Raw genomic sequence first — 14,178 nt, 5'->3', positions numbered from 1 at the left:
CTCTCTCTCTCTCTCTCTCTCTCTCTCTCTCTCTCTCTCTCTCTCTCTCTCTCTCTCTCTCTCTCTCTCTCTCTCTCTCTCTCTCTCTCTCTCTCTCTCTCTCTCTCTCTCTCTCTCTCTCTCTCTCTCTCTCTCTCTCTCTCTCTCTCTCTCTCTCTCTCTCTCTCTCTCTCTCTCTCTCTCTCTCTCTCTCTCTCTCTCTCTCTCTCTCTCTCTCTCTCTCTCTCTCTCTCTCTCTCGGTTACGAAGGTGACCACAGATGGTATCTAAATGCATGGAAGATAATTTGGCCGAGAACAGTGTGTCTCAACAGCCCGTGTTGTGGGCCTCCTCTTGTGGGCCTCCTGGATGATGTCTAGTCTCAGAGTTGTCTTGACAATGTGTTGTGGGAACTTATGTTGTTTCTCCAGATTGGCTGTAAGCTGCCAGCCTGAGTAGTCACTAGGATCCCTGTTGGTAGATTGGATCGGGACCCTGGTTGCTCTCCAGCTCTGATGAAAGCAATCTTGTGAGTGGTGGGCCGTACTTACTTGCTGCTAATTCCTGTGCAGATTGCTTCTGTGATAGTCTGGAGAACCTGGTAATAGCACCAGAGGTAACAACCCACTCCCAGAACTTTTGGACAGCAGCTCAGGATGTGCTCCAATGTTAAACTCTTGGAGCATAGCGGGCATGCAGGAGACTTCACTTTACACCTAGGAGAACAGGTTAAATGGTCTGTGAAGGACATTGTACACTGCCTGGATCAGGAACTTGATTCTGCCTGCCAGATATCAGTCCACATGACATTCCTCTCCACTGCCTGCTCCCACCTTGTCCAGGCTCCTTGCTGACTCATTCCGACTGTTTTGCTGGACCTCTCCTCTTCCACAGCTACTCTCCCCTCCTCCTGAACCAGCCTGTGTCTCTCCTTCCCCTTAGCAGTGTCATACTTGGGGTTAAGAAGGTTCCCAGACCGTCTCTTCCCCTGATCACTGCTCCCACCAGGAGGATCTGGGGATCTGGGGACCCATGCCAAATCTTTTCAGTCTCCTGATGTTTACAGGTGTTGTTGTGCCCTCTTCACGACTGTCTGGTGTGTTTGGACCATGATAGTTCATTGGTGATGTGGACTCCAAGGAATTTGAAACTCTCGACCCGCTCCACTACAGCCCCGTCAATGTTAATGGGGGCCTGTTTGGCCCGTCTTTTCCTGTAGTCCACGATCAGATCCTTTGTCTTGTTCACGTTGAGGTAGAGGTTTTTGTCCTGGCACCATACTGCCAGGTCTCTGACCTCCCTATAGGTCTCATCATTGACGGTGATCAGGCCTACCACTGTTGTGTCATCAGCAAACTTAATGATGATGTTGGAGTCGTGCTTGGCCACGCAGTCGTGGGTAAATAGAGAGTACAGGAGGGGACTAAGCACGCACCCCTGAGGGGCCCCCGTGTTATGGATCAGTGTGGCAGATGTATTGTTGCCTATCCTTACCACCTTGGGGTGACCCGTCAGAAAGTCCAGGATCCAAGTACAGAGCGAGGTGTTTAGTCCCTGGGTCCTTTGTGGGCCCTATGGTGTTGAACGCTGAGCTGAAGTCAATGAACAGGATTCTCCCATAGGTGTTCCTTTTGTTCAGGTGGGAAAGGGCAGTGTGGAGTGCGATTGTGTCATCTGTGGATCTGTTGGGGCGGTATGCCAATTAGAGTGGGTCTAGGGTTTCTGGGATGATGGTATTGATGTGAGCCATGACCAGGCTTTCAAAGCACTTCATGACTACCGACGTGAGTGCTAGGGGGTGGTAGTCATTTAGGCAGGTTCCCTTCATTTTTTGCGGGCACAGGGACTGTGGTGGTCTGCTTGAAACATGTAGGTATTACAGACTCGGTCAGGGAGAGGTTCAAATGTCAGTGAAGACACTTGCCAGTTGGTCCGCGCATGCTCTGTGTACAAGTTCTTGTAATCCGTCTGGCCCCCGCAGCCTTGTGAATGTTGACATGTTTAAAGGTCTTGCTCACATAGGTTACGGAGAGCGTGATCACATGGTTGTCTGGACAGCTGGTGCTCTCATGCATGCTTCAGCGTTGCTTACCTCGAAAGCGAGCATAAAAGGCATTTTGCTCGTCTGGTAGTCTCACGCCACTGGGTAACTCGAGGCTCCCCTTTGTAGTCCGTAATGGTTTGTAAGCCCTGCCACATCCGACAAGCGTCAGAGCCGCTGTAGTAGGATTCAATCTTAGTCCTGTATTGAATAATTTTGCACGCCCAATTTTTCAGTTTTTGATTTGTTAAAAAAGTTTGAAATATCCAATAAATGTCGTTCCACTTCATGATTGTGTCCCACTTGTTGTTGATTCTTCACAAAAAAATACAGTTTTATATCTTTATGTTTGAAGCCTGAAATGTGGCAAAAGGTCGCAAAGTTCAAGGGGGCCGAATACTTTCGCAAGGCACTGTACATGCGTATTTCATGACATGACATTAACATGACATTAAATTAGTCTTAGGTCTTCAATATGTCGCAAATTTTAAGTGGACACGCACCTAAAGGATGTAATGGTCCCCTTTCTCAGTATCAGCTCCCACGCACCGAGGAAGAAGGTAAAGTAATTAAGTTCAGTCAATTTGCATTTCAGGCCTTCAGGTAACAAGACATGGACATGTCTGCTGTTAGTCCAACTGCACAACCAGAATATGAATGTACACAAGGGAAGTGTTTTCACCTATTGAGAGAAAGTGTTACTCTGTTGTGTACCAGGGGAGATGTTTGTGTTACAGACATTACTTTAATTACTACACTTCTAATATATGTGTATACTCACATCTTTGGTCTCCATTTCTGCTACTATCTCCGTATTGGCATCTAGCTGGGAAAACCTTGTGTCTATTATGGATCTGTTGAGCTGAAAATGAAAAAGTGACAAACATAGCACTTGCATGGTTATGAGTCGAAAGTGTTAGACTTTTCATGACCAATGTCTGATATCAGTGACAGTAAGACTAGGTACATCGTTTACAACTCTCCTCCCCGGTCAGTGATGATACCCCTGAGTGGCGCAGCATTCTAAGGCACTGCATCACAGTGCGAGAGGTGTCACTACAGACTCTGGTTTGATCCCGGGCTGTATCACAACTGGCCGTGATCGGGAGTCCCATAGGGCGGCACACAAATGGCCCTGCGTTGTCCTGGTTAGGGTCTGGCCGGTGTAGGCTGTCATTGTAAATAATAATTTGTTCTTAACTGACTTGCCTAGTTAAATAAAGGTGAAATAAACTTCTTGTCCCACAAGTCCAAAATCAAGAAGTTTATTGATGACTATTGAAGCGTTCTTTGTTCCTGATTTTCCCTCCAGTGGTTCAGCAATCGCCCATTTGCTGAAGAGGTCAGTCATGGTTAGGGCATACTGGTTACCAGCTGCAGTTCTCTTCTCAAAAAGGCCTATTAGATTGATGCCCGGGGCAGACCATGCCTGTCTAACTTCGATGTAATGTATCACAAGGGCCCGCTTTTTCATGTGATCGTAGAGTTGACACTCTGGGCACTCCTCAACCAGAATGAGAAAACATAGTACATTATATATATATCAAAGGCAAATACTCATCTTAATTTATAATAACAGTAAAAAAACAGGTTGTTTGGATCCTGAGAGTCATCTGCAAGCGCTCAACCATCCACACAAACATGATTTGACAACATGATGTCAAAATCAGAACACAATCAGAACGATTAGGAACTATTTCACTCGGGGGAAAATTTTACATTTTCACAACCTTCCTCGCCACATTCTCAACAGTAGAGATGGGGACATCGTAGCTGAGCAGAGACCCGAGTATCCTCAGGAGGATGCCATGCTGGTACATCCACACCTTGAACTTGCTGGGCAGTCCTGACCAGCGAACCACTTTCAGCCAACTCTCCAGCTCCTGACAGGTGGCCTGGATCTTTCAGGCAACATGTTCAATGGCTTTTCTGAGATGGTCGGGATCGGTGTTCCTGCGATGTTGAAGTGGAATCTGTCCACGACATTGCCCTTCAATACCAGCGACCTCAATTTTTCCCATCCAATCAGCTGGCACTGACTCTGTGATGACTGTCATGTTGTCCATGAAGGCTCTGATTGGTGGTTGTTGCACCACAGATTTGGTTCAGGGTCCCCGGCACTCAGCTTCAGCAGACTTCACAATCATGTTCATTGCCAGGGCAAACAGGATCACGGAGATGGTGTAGCCTGTGATTCCCACCTTCAGTCTGTGCCATTCTGATGTTACTGACCCTGATGAGACTCTCATGCTGAACCGTCCGTAGTAGACCAGAATGAGTTCTGCCACTTTGCCTGGGACATGGTGTTTGGTAATTGTATACTGCACCAGCTTGTGGGGCATCAATCCGTAGCCAGAGCACAGCCAGTTCTCCCTTGTTCTCTCACGCATTGCTGATGAGCTAGGTCACCACTCCTGTGTGCTCCAGACAACCAGACATTTTTGGGATGCCTAATTTTTGCACTGAAGTGTCAATGTAGCTGTTGTTGGAGAGGAAGTCTGCCAGCCGCCTAGCTACAGTGCTGAAGAAAATCTTCCCTTTGACTTAGTAAGAAGATCCCGAACTGGTCAATTCTCTTGGACTATTCTTCGTTTGGGATTATGGTGACCACATTTAAAATACCCAAATGATTTCACGGGGCACTAGCAGGATAGTGTAGCCTGCCGGATCTAGTAGAGACACGTGGAGGCGCCAGGGTCTGTAAGGTGGGGTGACCCTGGGCCTGGCTCCTCCTGCATCTCACCAGGTTCGCTACCTGAGCATTGTGCCCCTGCTTCTCCCTCCAAACATTTAATCCGGGACTGATGAACCTTAAGGCCCTTCTTGCAGACCTTTCCCGCAATCACATTCCATGCTCATAGTCGGTTGTCCATTTCAATGCATCATAAACCTTTGGACCGTCACATTCTCCCCCCTCTCGGGCTCTCCTGGGAGTATGTTTCCATGAGTCGTTCTGTTTCCATGAGTCGATCTGCTTATTTTGTGTCTCCTTCTCACAGGGAATGCGGTTTGAGTTGCCAACCTGCCCCGGCCCGGGTTCCGTCTTTCCGAGCTGTCCACTGTCTCTCCAGTCGTCACCACACTATTCTTGTTTGTCAACCAGTCTGTCCCTGGTCATCACTGGTTTTGCCAGAAAAGTGAATGGAAGAATACATCTCACCATGCTCTTGGACACATCATCAGTGATGTAACCTGGGGTCATTGAGTGTATACATATAATAATAATAATAATAATAGCTTCATTTGTATAGGGCTTTTTAATACAATTAAACAAGTGCTTCACATCCTAACATAATGAAATAAAAGTACTAACAAAGAAACAAAGACAGCAGGATGGAGAATTAGAAAAGATGGCTAATTAAAATCATACATTGAAATCATACATTAAAAGCATCTTTATAAAAGTGTGTCTTCAGCAGGGATTTAAAAAGAGGCACTGAATCAGCTGATCTCATCTGGCAGACCATTCCAAAGTCTTTTTGTTTTCAACCTAGACTTTGGAATGGTCAACAGTGCCGTGCCCGAGATAAAAGATCCAAGACATAGGATGGGGCTTAACTAAGCCTAGCCTTAAACGTGATTAATAAACATGTTAAAATATATTCTAAAAGTGACTGGTAGCCAGTGTAGAAAAAGCTAAAATAAGTGTGGTATGTTAAAATATTCTGGTGTCTATTAAAAGCTGAACTGCAGCATTTTGAAGTGAATGGAGACAATATCTGACTGAGACATACAAAGAGTTACAGTAATCCAGGTATGAGGAAATAAAAGCATGTGTAGGCCTAGAGTTTCAAGCTTGGGTTGATTTCAATTTAATCTATGAGGTAATAATTCATATGTTGGATTCACGTCTCCCTCTCAACCAAAAATCTAAATGATTAAGTTGTGTAGAAATATAAACAAAATATCTGCCATTGTATTCCCATTTGAACTTTGTTGAGCTTTTAAATCGTTTAGAGTGCAGTGATAACACATTTAGGTGACAACTTAACCAAAAATCAGACATGTTTTTCCATTGGAATTTGGTTGTGTTTTTAGATGGTTGAAAGCAAAGTGATAACACATTGGGAATTCAACAAACTTGTGTCCTCTTTTTTTGAGCGGGTGAATATAGGTCTCAACCAAATATGACCCAATTGTCCACGTTGAAATTATGTGGTGTGCCCAGTGGGGTCATTTTACCTTATGTCACGCTTCAGCCACAAGCCTAGAAATGGAATGGTCAGGCTCAACACAACACTGCATTGTCATTACATGATAAGAACATAGACTTTGCACTGGGTATTTTCCACTTGGGGATTTTCCACTGCTTTACCTTAAAAGCCTCAGACTTTTGTGTTTCCACCTCCACAGCTCCTAGTGATGGGAGGTTTTTGCTTTTGCATTTGTGTTAGGCATTTGTGTTAGGCATTTGTGTTAGGCACCCACTTGAATACAAGAGCCCACAGTCGAGGCACTGTAGGCTTACTCCCCTCCTGTCTCACATTGTATTTTAAAAAGCTACACTGTTAGGCACGACTAGACCACGACTAGGCCAAAACAATAAGACCCAGACATTACACAAAAACATTGTATGTTGCATTTAAAAACACTTGACTTGCCCAGACAACGAGACCCTCCCATGGGGGTCTGAGCATGTGTACCTTGCTGAGCTGGATGCATAGCAGATGCAAAGCCAACAGTAAGCCACTGCCTACGGTGCACTAAATTGGCTAATAGGCTGGATAAGAGCAACAGCTATGCTGGGATTTGGAAACAACAACAAAAACATGCTACAACGTGCAGCATGCTCTGTTCACAGAAGTGCAGGGGAGAGGGTGATCATGCCTAGGAACCAAGGTTACAATAAAAAACTAAAACGCAGACTAAATCTAGCCAGTTTTCTATTATAACCTTGGTTTCTAGGCGTGATCACCCTCTCCCCTACAATCAGCTATAATGGGGCGGTCATTTTGGACCGTGAACACAGAATTAATGAACATGAAACAAACACAACAGGAGGGTTAAAATATAATTGTATTGAACATTCTGGCTTGTAGAGGTCGTGAGAGGAAACTATCCTGATTCAAACACTCATTTCTGCCCAACGTAGAATTCAAAGCAATCTAACTTTGGGTTTCCAGGCAAACTGAAAACAAATGATGTAGCTTTAAATCAGGGATGGACGCAAGTTCTCGAGTACTCGATTCAAGGTTCGTATTTGATTATTAGTAAAGTACTCAAACATTTTGAAATATAACTATTTACCAGCACTAACACAATTTTAAACAAAAAAAACATGTTCGTTGTTTTGAGTATGTGAAAATATGTTACATTTTGTTTCCAGGTGTGTATCAGAAATTCCAGTAATATACTCTTAGGAAAAAATGTGCTATCGAGAATCTGAAAGCGTTCTTCGGCTGTCCACATAGGAGAACCCTTTGAAGAACCCTTGTTGATTCCAGGTACTACCATTTCAGGTTCCATGTAGAACCCACTGTGGAAAGGGTTCTACATGGAACCCAAAACAGTTCCACTTGAAAACAAAAGGGTTCTACCTGGAACCAACAAGGGCTCTCCAATGAGGACAGCCGAATAACCCTTTTGGAACCCTTTTATCTTAGCGTGTAGAAACAACCAATAACATACCTCAAACATTTTGGCCTTCAGCCCCATTTCACACTGACATGCAAGTACTTGAGTACAATTTTTTTTTTCATGAGATTACTCAAGCACAGGCATTCTTACAATTGTCCATCCGTACTTCAAATCAGGTTTAAAAAAGGGATGTTGCTCACGTGGAATTTAAAGCTTTATTCCGACTGATGAGAGGTGGAGTAGAGACATAGCAGAGGTGTCGCAAACAGAGTTCTAGTTTTTCATTTACATGACATCATTGCCTTACGTTTGGATGTGACTCGGTAATTCCACCCTTCTTACTGGGCAGCAATAGTTCACAAGATGGCGTAGCAGTAAGTCGTCCTGTCGTGTCGTGTCCCTGTATATTTCGTTTATTTTTCGTTTTTTTAACATATTTTTCGTTTTTTACATAGCTATCCCTTTAAAAACATTTTGCTAAACCTAAGCTTCCAAATACTCTCCTGCTACCCGCCTCACCCAATGTAGCTATTTTTCCTAAAGTATTTATATTTACTTCGGAACCCCTCAACTGAAGCTAGCCAGCTAACCACCAGCTATGCTAGCGGTCTTCAGCTAACCGGTCATCAGCTAACCTGTAGTTCGGAAAGCTCTCGCCAGTTCGAACAACGCGACTCTAACCAGAGCATAACGGACCTATTTATTTTTCATCCCCGGATTCATCCCCGGATTCCCACCGAAAACGGAACATTTTTCAGCTGGATTTTTCAGCAGGATCTTCACAGCTAATTATCTAGCTAAACCGCTAAACCCGGATGATTACCCCTGGCTAGCGTTTCCACCCACTTAGCTTGAAGCTAGCCCGGCCTGCGCTACCACCGTAGCATACTCCTGAGCTACAATACCCGGGCCCATGACCGGTCTATCGATGTCACCGCATGAAGAGGAATAAACAGACTCACCCCATCGCGACGTCCCCCAAAGGCTAACTCTCTAGCCCTCGCTATCTCCCTGCTTGCTAATTCGGCCTGCTAACTGCTAGCTTGTCCAGCTCCGGTCCGCTAACTGCTACCTTGTCTAGCCCGGGCCTACAAACTGTTAGCTTGTTAGCACAGGCCTGCTAACCGCCTGAATCGCCGCGTCCCATACGCTCACCGGACCCATATTTACTTTCTATCTCTTTTGACTTTTCATTTGTTTATACCTTCCGGAAACCTGCCTCACCCAATGTGATACGGAATCGCTATTATTTATTTTTATTTTTAGAACACACTCAAGAACCTCCAGAAGCTAACCAGCTAACTAGCTACAAGCTATTTAGTCATTGTTCGTTTTTTTTAACCTGGATAACACTCGCCAGTCCAGCTTCCCTGCCCCATCCACCGCTGCCCCCTGGACACTAATCTCTTGGCTACATAGCTGATGCACGCTGGACTGTCCATTAATCACGGTACTCCATTCTGCTTGTTTGTTTTATCTGTTGGCCCCGTTGCCTAGTCTACGCCATTTTACCTGCTGTTGTTGTGCTAGCTGATTAGCTGTTGTCTCACCTACTGTTTTAGCTAGTTTTCCCAATTCAACACCTGTGATTACTGTATGCCTCGCTGTATGTCTCTCTCAAATGTCAATATGCCTTGTATACTGTTGTTCAGGTTAGTTATCATTATTTAGTTCACAATGGAGCCCCTAGTTCCACTCTTCATACCCCTGATAACTCCTTTGTCCCACCTCCCACACATGCGGTGACCTCACCCATTACTACCAGCATGTCCAGAGATAAAACCTCTCTCATCATCACCCAGTGCCTGGGCTTACCTCCGCTGTACCCGCACCCCACCATACCCCTGTCTGCGCATTATGCCCTGAATATATTCTACCATGCCCAGAAACCTGCTCCTCGTATTCTCTGTCCCCAACGCTCTAGGCGACCAGTTTTGATAGCCTTTAGCCGCACCCTCATACTACTCCTTCTCTGTTCCGCGGGTGATGTGGAGGTAAACCCAGACCCTGCACGTCCCCAGGCACCCTCATTTGTTGACTTCTGTGATCGAAAAAGCCTTGGTTTCATGCATGTCAACATCAGAAGCCTCCTCCCTAAGTTTGTCTTACTCACTGCTTTAGCACACTCTGCTAACCCTGATGTCCTTGCTGTGTCTGAATCCTGGCTCAGGAAGGCCACCAAAAATTCAGAGATCTCCATACCCAACTATAACATCTTCCGTCAAGATAGAACTGCCAAAGGGGGAGGAGTTGCAGTTTACTGCAGAGGTCCATACCCAAACAGTTCGAACTACTAATTTAGGAAATTACTCTCTCCAGAAATAAGTCTCTCACGGTTGCCGCCTGCTACCGACCCCCCTCAGCTCCCAGCTGTGCCCTGGACACCATTTGTGAATTGATCGCCCCCCATCTAGCTTCAGAGTTTGTTCTGTTGGGTGACCTAAACTGGGATATGCTTAACACCCCGCCAGTCCTACAATCTAAGCTAGATGCCCTCAATCTCACACAAATCATCAAGGAACCCACCAGGTACAACCCTAACTCTGTAAACAAGGGCACCCTCATAGACGTCATCCTGACCAACTGGCCCTCCAAATACACCTCCGCTGTCTTCAACCAGGATCTCAGCGATCACTGCCTCATTGCCTGTATCCGCTACGGAGCCACAGTCAAACGACCACCCCTCATCACTGTCAAACGCTCCCTAAAACACTTCTGTGAGCAAGCCTTTCTAATCGACCTGGCCCGGGTATCCTGGAAGGACATTGACCTCTTCCCGTCAGTTGAGGATGCCTGGTCATTCTTTAAAAGTAACTTCCTCACCATTTTAGATAAGCATGCTCCGTTCAAAAAATGCAGAACTAAGAACAGATACAGCCCTTGGTTCACCCCAGACCTGACTGCCCTCGACCAGCACAAAAACATCCTGTGGCGGACTGCAATAGCATCGAATAGTCCCCGTGATATGCAACTGTTCAGGGAAGTCCGGAACCAATACACGCAGTCAGTCAGGAAAGCTAAGGCCAGCTTCTTCAGGCAGAAGTTTGCATCCTGTAGCTCCAACTCCAAAAAGTTCTGGGACACTGTGAAGTCCATGGAGAACAAGAGCACCTCCTCCCAGCTGCCCGCTGCACTGAGGCTAGGTAACACGGTCACCACTGATAAATCCATGATTATCGAAAACTTCAATAAGCATTTCTCAACGGCTGGCCATGCCTTCCGCCTGGCTACTTCAACCTCGGCCAAGCCTCTCAAGGTTCTCCATTACCCAAATCCAGATAGCAGATGTTCTGAAAGAGCTGCAAAACCTGGACCCGTACAAATCAGCTGGGCTTGACAATCTGGACCCTCTATTTCTGAAACTATCTGCCACCATTGTCGCAACCCCTATTACCAGCCTGTTCAACCTCTCTTTCATCTCGTCTGAGATCCCCAAGGATTGGAAAGCTGCCGCAGTCATCCCCCTCTTCAAAGGGGGAGACACCCTGGACCCAAACTGTTACAGACCTATATCCATCCTGCCCTGCCTATCTAAGGTCTTCGAAAGCCAAGTCAACAAACAGGTCACTGACCATCTCGAATCCCACCGTACCTTCTCCGCTGTGCAATCTGGTTTCCGAGCCGGTCATGGGTGCACCTCAGCCACACTCAAGGTACTAAACGATATCATAACCGCCATCGATAAAAGACAGTACTGTGCAGCCGTCTTCATCGACCTTGCCAAGGCTTTCGACTCTGTCAATCACCATATTCTTATCGGCAGACTCAGTAGCCTCGGTTTTTCGGATGACTGCCTTGCCTGGTTCACCAATTACTTTGCAGACAGAGTTCAGTGTGTCAAATCGGAGGGCATGCTGTCCGGTCCTCTGGCAGTCTCTATGGGGGTGCCACAGGGTTCAATTCTCGGGCCGACTCTTTTCTCTGTGTATATCAATGATGTTGCTCTTGCTGCGGGCGATTCCCTGATCCACCTCTACGCAGACGACACCATTCTATATACTTTCGGCCCGTCTTTGGACACTGTGCTATCTAACCTCCAAACAAGCTTCAATGCCATACAACACTCCTTCCGTGGCCTCCAACTGCTCTTAAACGCTAGTAAAACCAAATGCATGCTTTTCAACCGGTCGCTGCCTGCACCTGCATGCCCGACTAGCATCACCACCCTGGATGGTTCCGACCTAGAATATGTGGACGTCTATAAGTACCTAGGTGTCTGGCTAGACTGCAAACTCTCCTTCCAGACTCATATCAAACATCTCCAATCGAAAATCAAATCAAGAGTCAGCTTTCTATTCCGCAACAAAGCCTCCTTCACTCACGCCGCCAAGCTTACCCTAGTAAAACTGACTATCCTACCGATCCTCGACTTCGGCGATGTCATCTACAAAATGGCTTCCAACACTCTACTCAGCAAACTGGATGCAGTCTATCACAGTGCCATCCGTTTTGTCACTAAAGCACCTTATACCACCCACCACTGCGACTTGTATGCTCTAGTCGGCTGGCCCTCGCTACATATTCGTCGCCAGACCCACTGGCTCCAGGTCATCTACAAGTCCATGCTAGGTAAAGCTCCGCCTTATCTCAGCTCACTGGTCACGATGGCAACACCCATCCGTAGCACGCGCTCCAGCAGGTGTATCTCACTGATCATCCCTAAAGCCAACACCTCATTTGGCCGCCTTTCGTTCCAGTACTCTGCTGCCTGTGACTGGAACGAATTGCAAAAATCGCTGAAGTTGGAGACTTTTATCTCCCTCACCAACTTCAAACATCAGCTATCTGAGCAGCTAACCGATCGCTGCAGCTGTACATAGTCTATTGGTAAATAGCCCACCCTTTTCACCTACCTCATCCCCATACTGTTTTTATTTATTTACTTTTCTGCTCTTCTGCACACCAATGATCATTTATCACTCCAGTGTTAATCTGCAAAATTGTAATTATTTGCCTACCTCCTCATGCCTTTTGCACACATTGTATATAGACCCCACCTTTGTTTTCTACTGTGTTATTGACTTGTTAATTGTTTACTCCATGTGTAACTCTTTGTTGTATGCTCACACTGCTATGCTTTATCTTGGCCAGGTCGCAGTTGCAAATGAGAACTTGTTCTCAACTAGCCTACCTGGTTAAATAAAGGTGAAATAAAATAAAAAATAAAACATTTACCATAACTTTCACAGTAGCCAGTAAGCATGCTTTTAACAAACAACATCTCATCTAAATCATATTACACTCTTGAATAATGCAACAATTCACAACCATGTGCAGACAATTAAAGGACAATTTAACATTTTTTTAACCAAATCTCTATTTTTGCTGGAAGTGGCATGTTATAGAGGTGTCCAGACACTTTTTTTGAGATTTCACTAGGTTTTGAGAAACTTACCTCACCAGCGATAGACTTCCTAATGCTCGTTCTGCAGTTCAAGGGACAGAGATATAAACATGAACAAAGGCTCCAAGAACATCATAATACATACTTTTAGGAATGGCAATGCTCTCGGGAAGTAATGTAGGTCTTTAGATGTTGTACACATACAATTTGGTCCAACTAATCACCCAAACAGCCTCAAACAGGTACTCCAAAATACAGGTCAATGAACTCCTCCTGTAGACTCCTATTGCTGTCGGTTATCAGGCTCCCGCCGTTGTGTCGTCAGCAAACTTGATTGTGTTGGAGAAGCTTAAAATAAATCCCTCTATGCCCTCTGATGAACCATTAAACAGACAGAGCATCATGTAACCCCCAAAGGTGCGGACTCCGGCCGCAAAACCTGAACCTATAGGGGAGGGTCTGGGTGGGCGTCTGTACGCGGTGGCGGCTCTGGCGTGGGACATGGACCCCACTCCGTCATAGTCTCGGCCCACTTAAGTGGCGCCCCTGCACAACCCTTCCTGGCTGGATACTCCCCATAGCCCAGCCAGTGCGGCGGGGTAGAACAGACCACACTGGGCTGTGCTGGCGAACCGGGGACACGGTGCGTGCCCGATCCACCTCTCTCCACGGTAAGCACGGGGAGTTGGCTCAGGTCTCCTACCTGACTTAGCCACACTCCCCGTGTGCCCCCGCCAAGAAATGTTTGGGGCTGCCTCTAGTCCCTGTCTCGCCGCCATGCTAGCTCCTCATAATGCCGCCTCTCGGCTTTGGCTGCCTCAAGCTCTTCTCGGGGGCGGCGATATTCCCCAGCCTGTGTCCAGGGTCCCTCTCCGTCCAAAATCTCCTCCCATGTCCAGGAGTCTAGAACTCGCTGCTGCCCGATACCACACTGCTTGGTCCTTGATTTGTAACGGCTGTTGGAAGGAGAGGACCAAGATGCAGCGTGGTACGTGTCCATGTTAATTTATTCAACAGAACACTAAACAAAATAACAACGGGGAATGAAACGAAACAGTTCTGAAAAGTGACATACAATAAACAGAAAACATGCACCCACAAAACACAGGTGGGAAAAGGCTAGCCTAAGTATGATTCTCAATCAGAGACAACGAACAATACCTGCCTCTGATTGAGAACCATACCAGGCCAAACACATAAACACAACCTAGAAAAACGAACATAGACTGCCCACCCC

The 14,178-nt window shown here is 46.2% G+C and overlaps 1 pseudogene; it reads right to left on the bottom strand.

Moving 5' to 3' along the window:
• Window positions 1-266: 266 nt before the first annotated feature.
• On the bottom strand, window positions 267-5,222 carry LOC109898833 (uncharacterized; annotated as a pseudogene).
• Window positions 5,223-14,178: the final 8,956 nt, after the last annotated feature.

The sequence above is a fragment of the Oncorhynchus kisutch genome, linkage group LG11 (genome assembly GCF_002021735.2).
Source record: "Oncorhynchus kisutch isolate 150728-3 linkage group LG11, Okis_V2, whole genome shotgun sequence".
Lineage (NCBI taxonomy): Eukaryota > Metazoa > Chordata > Actinopteri > Salmoniformes > Salmonidae > Oncorhynchus > Oncorhynchus kisutch.
The sequence above is the reverse complement of the archived record's forward strand: the minus strand, read 5'-3'. Positions and strand labels throughout refer to the sequence as shown.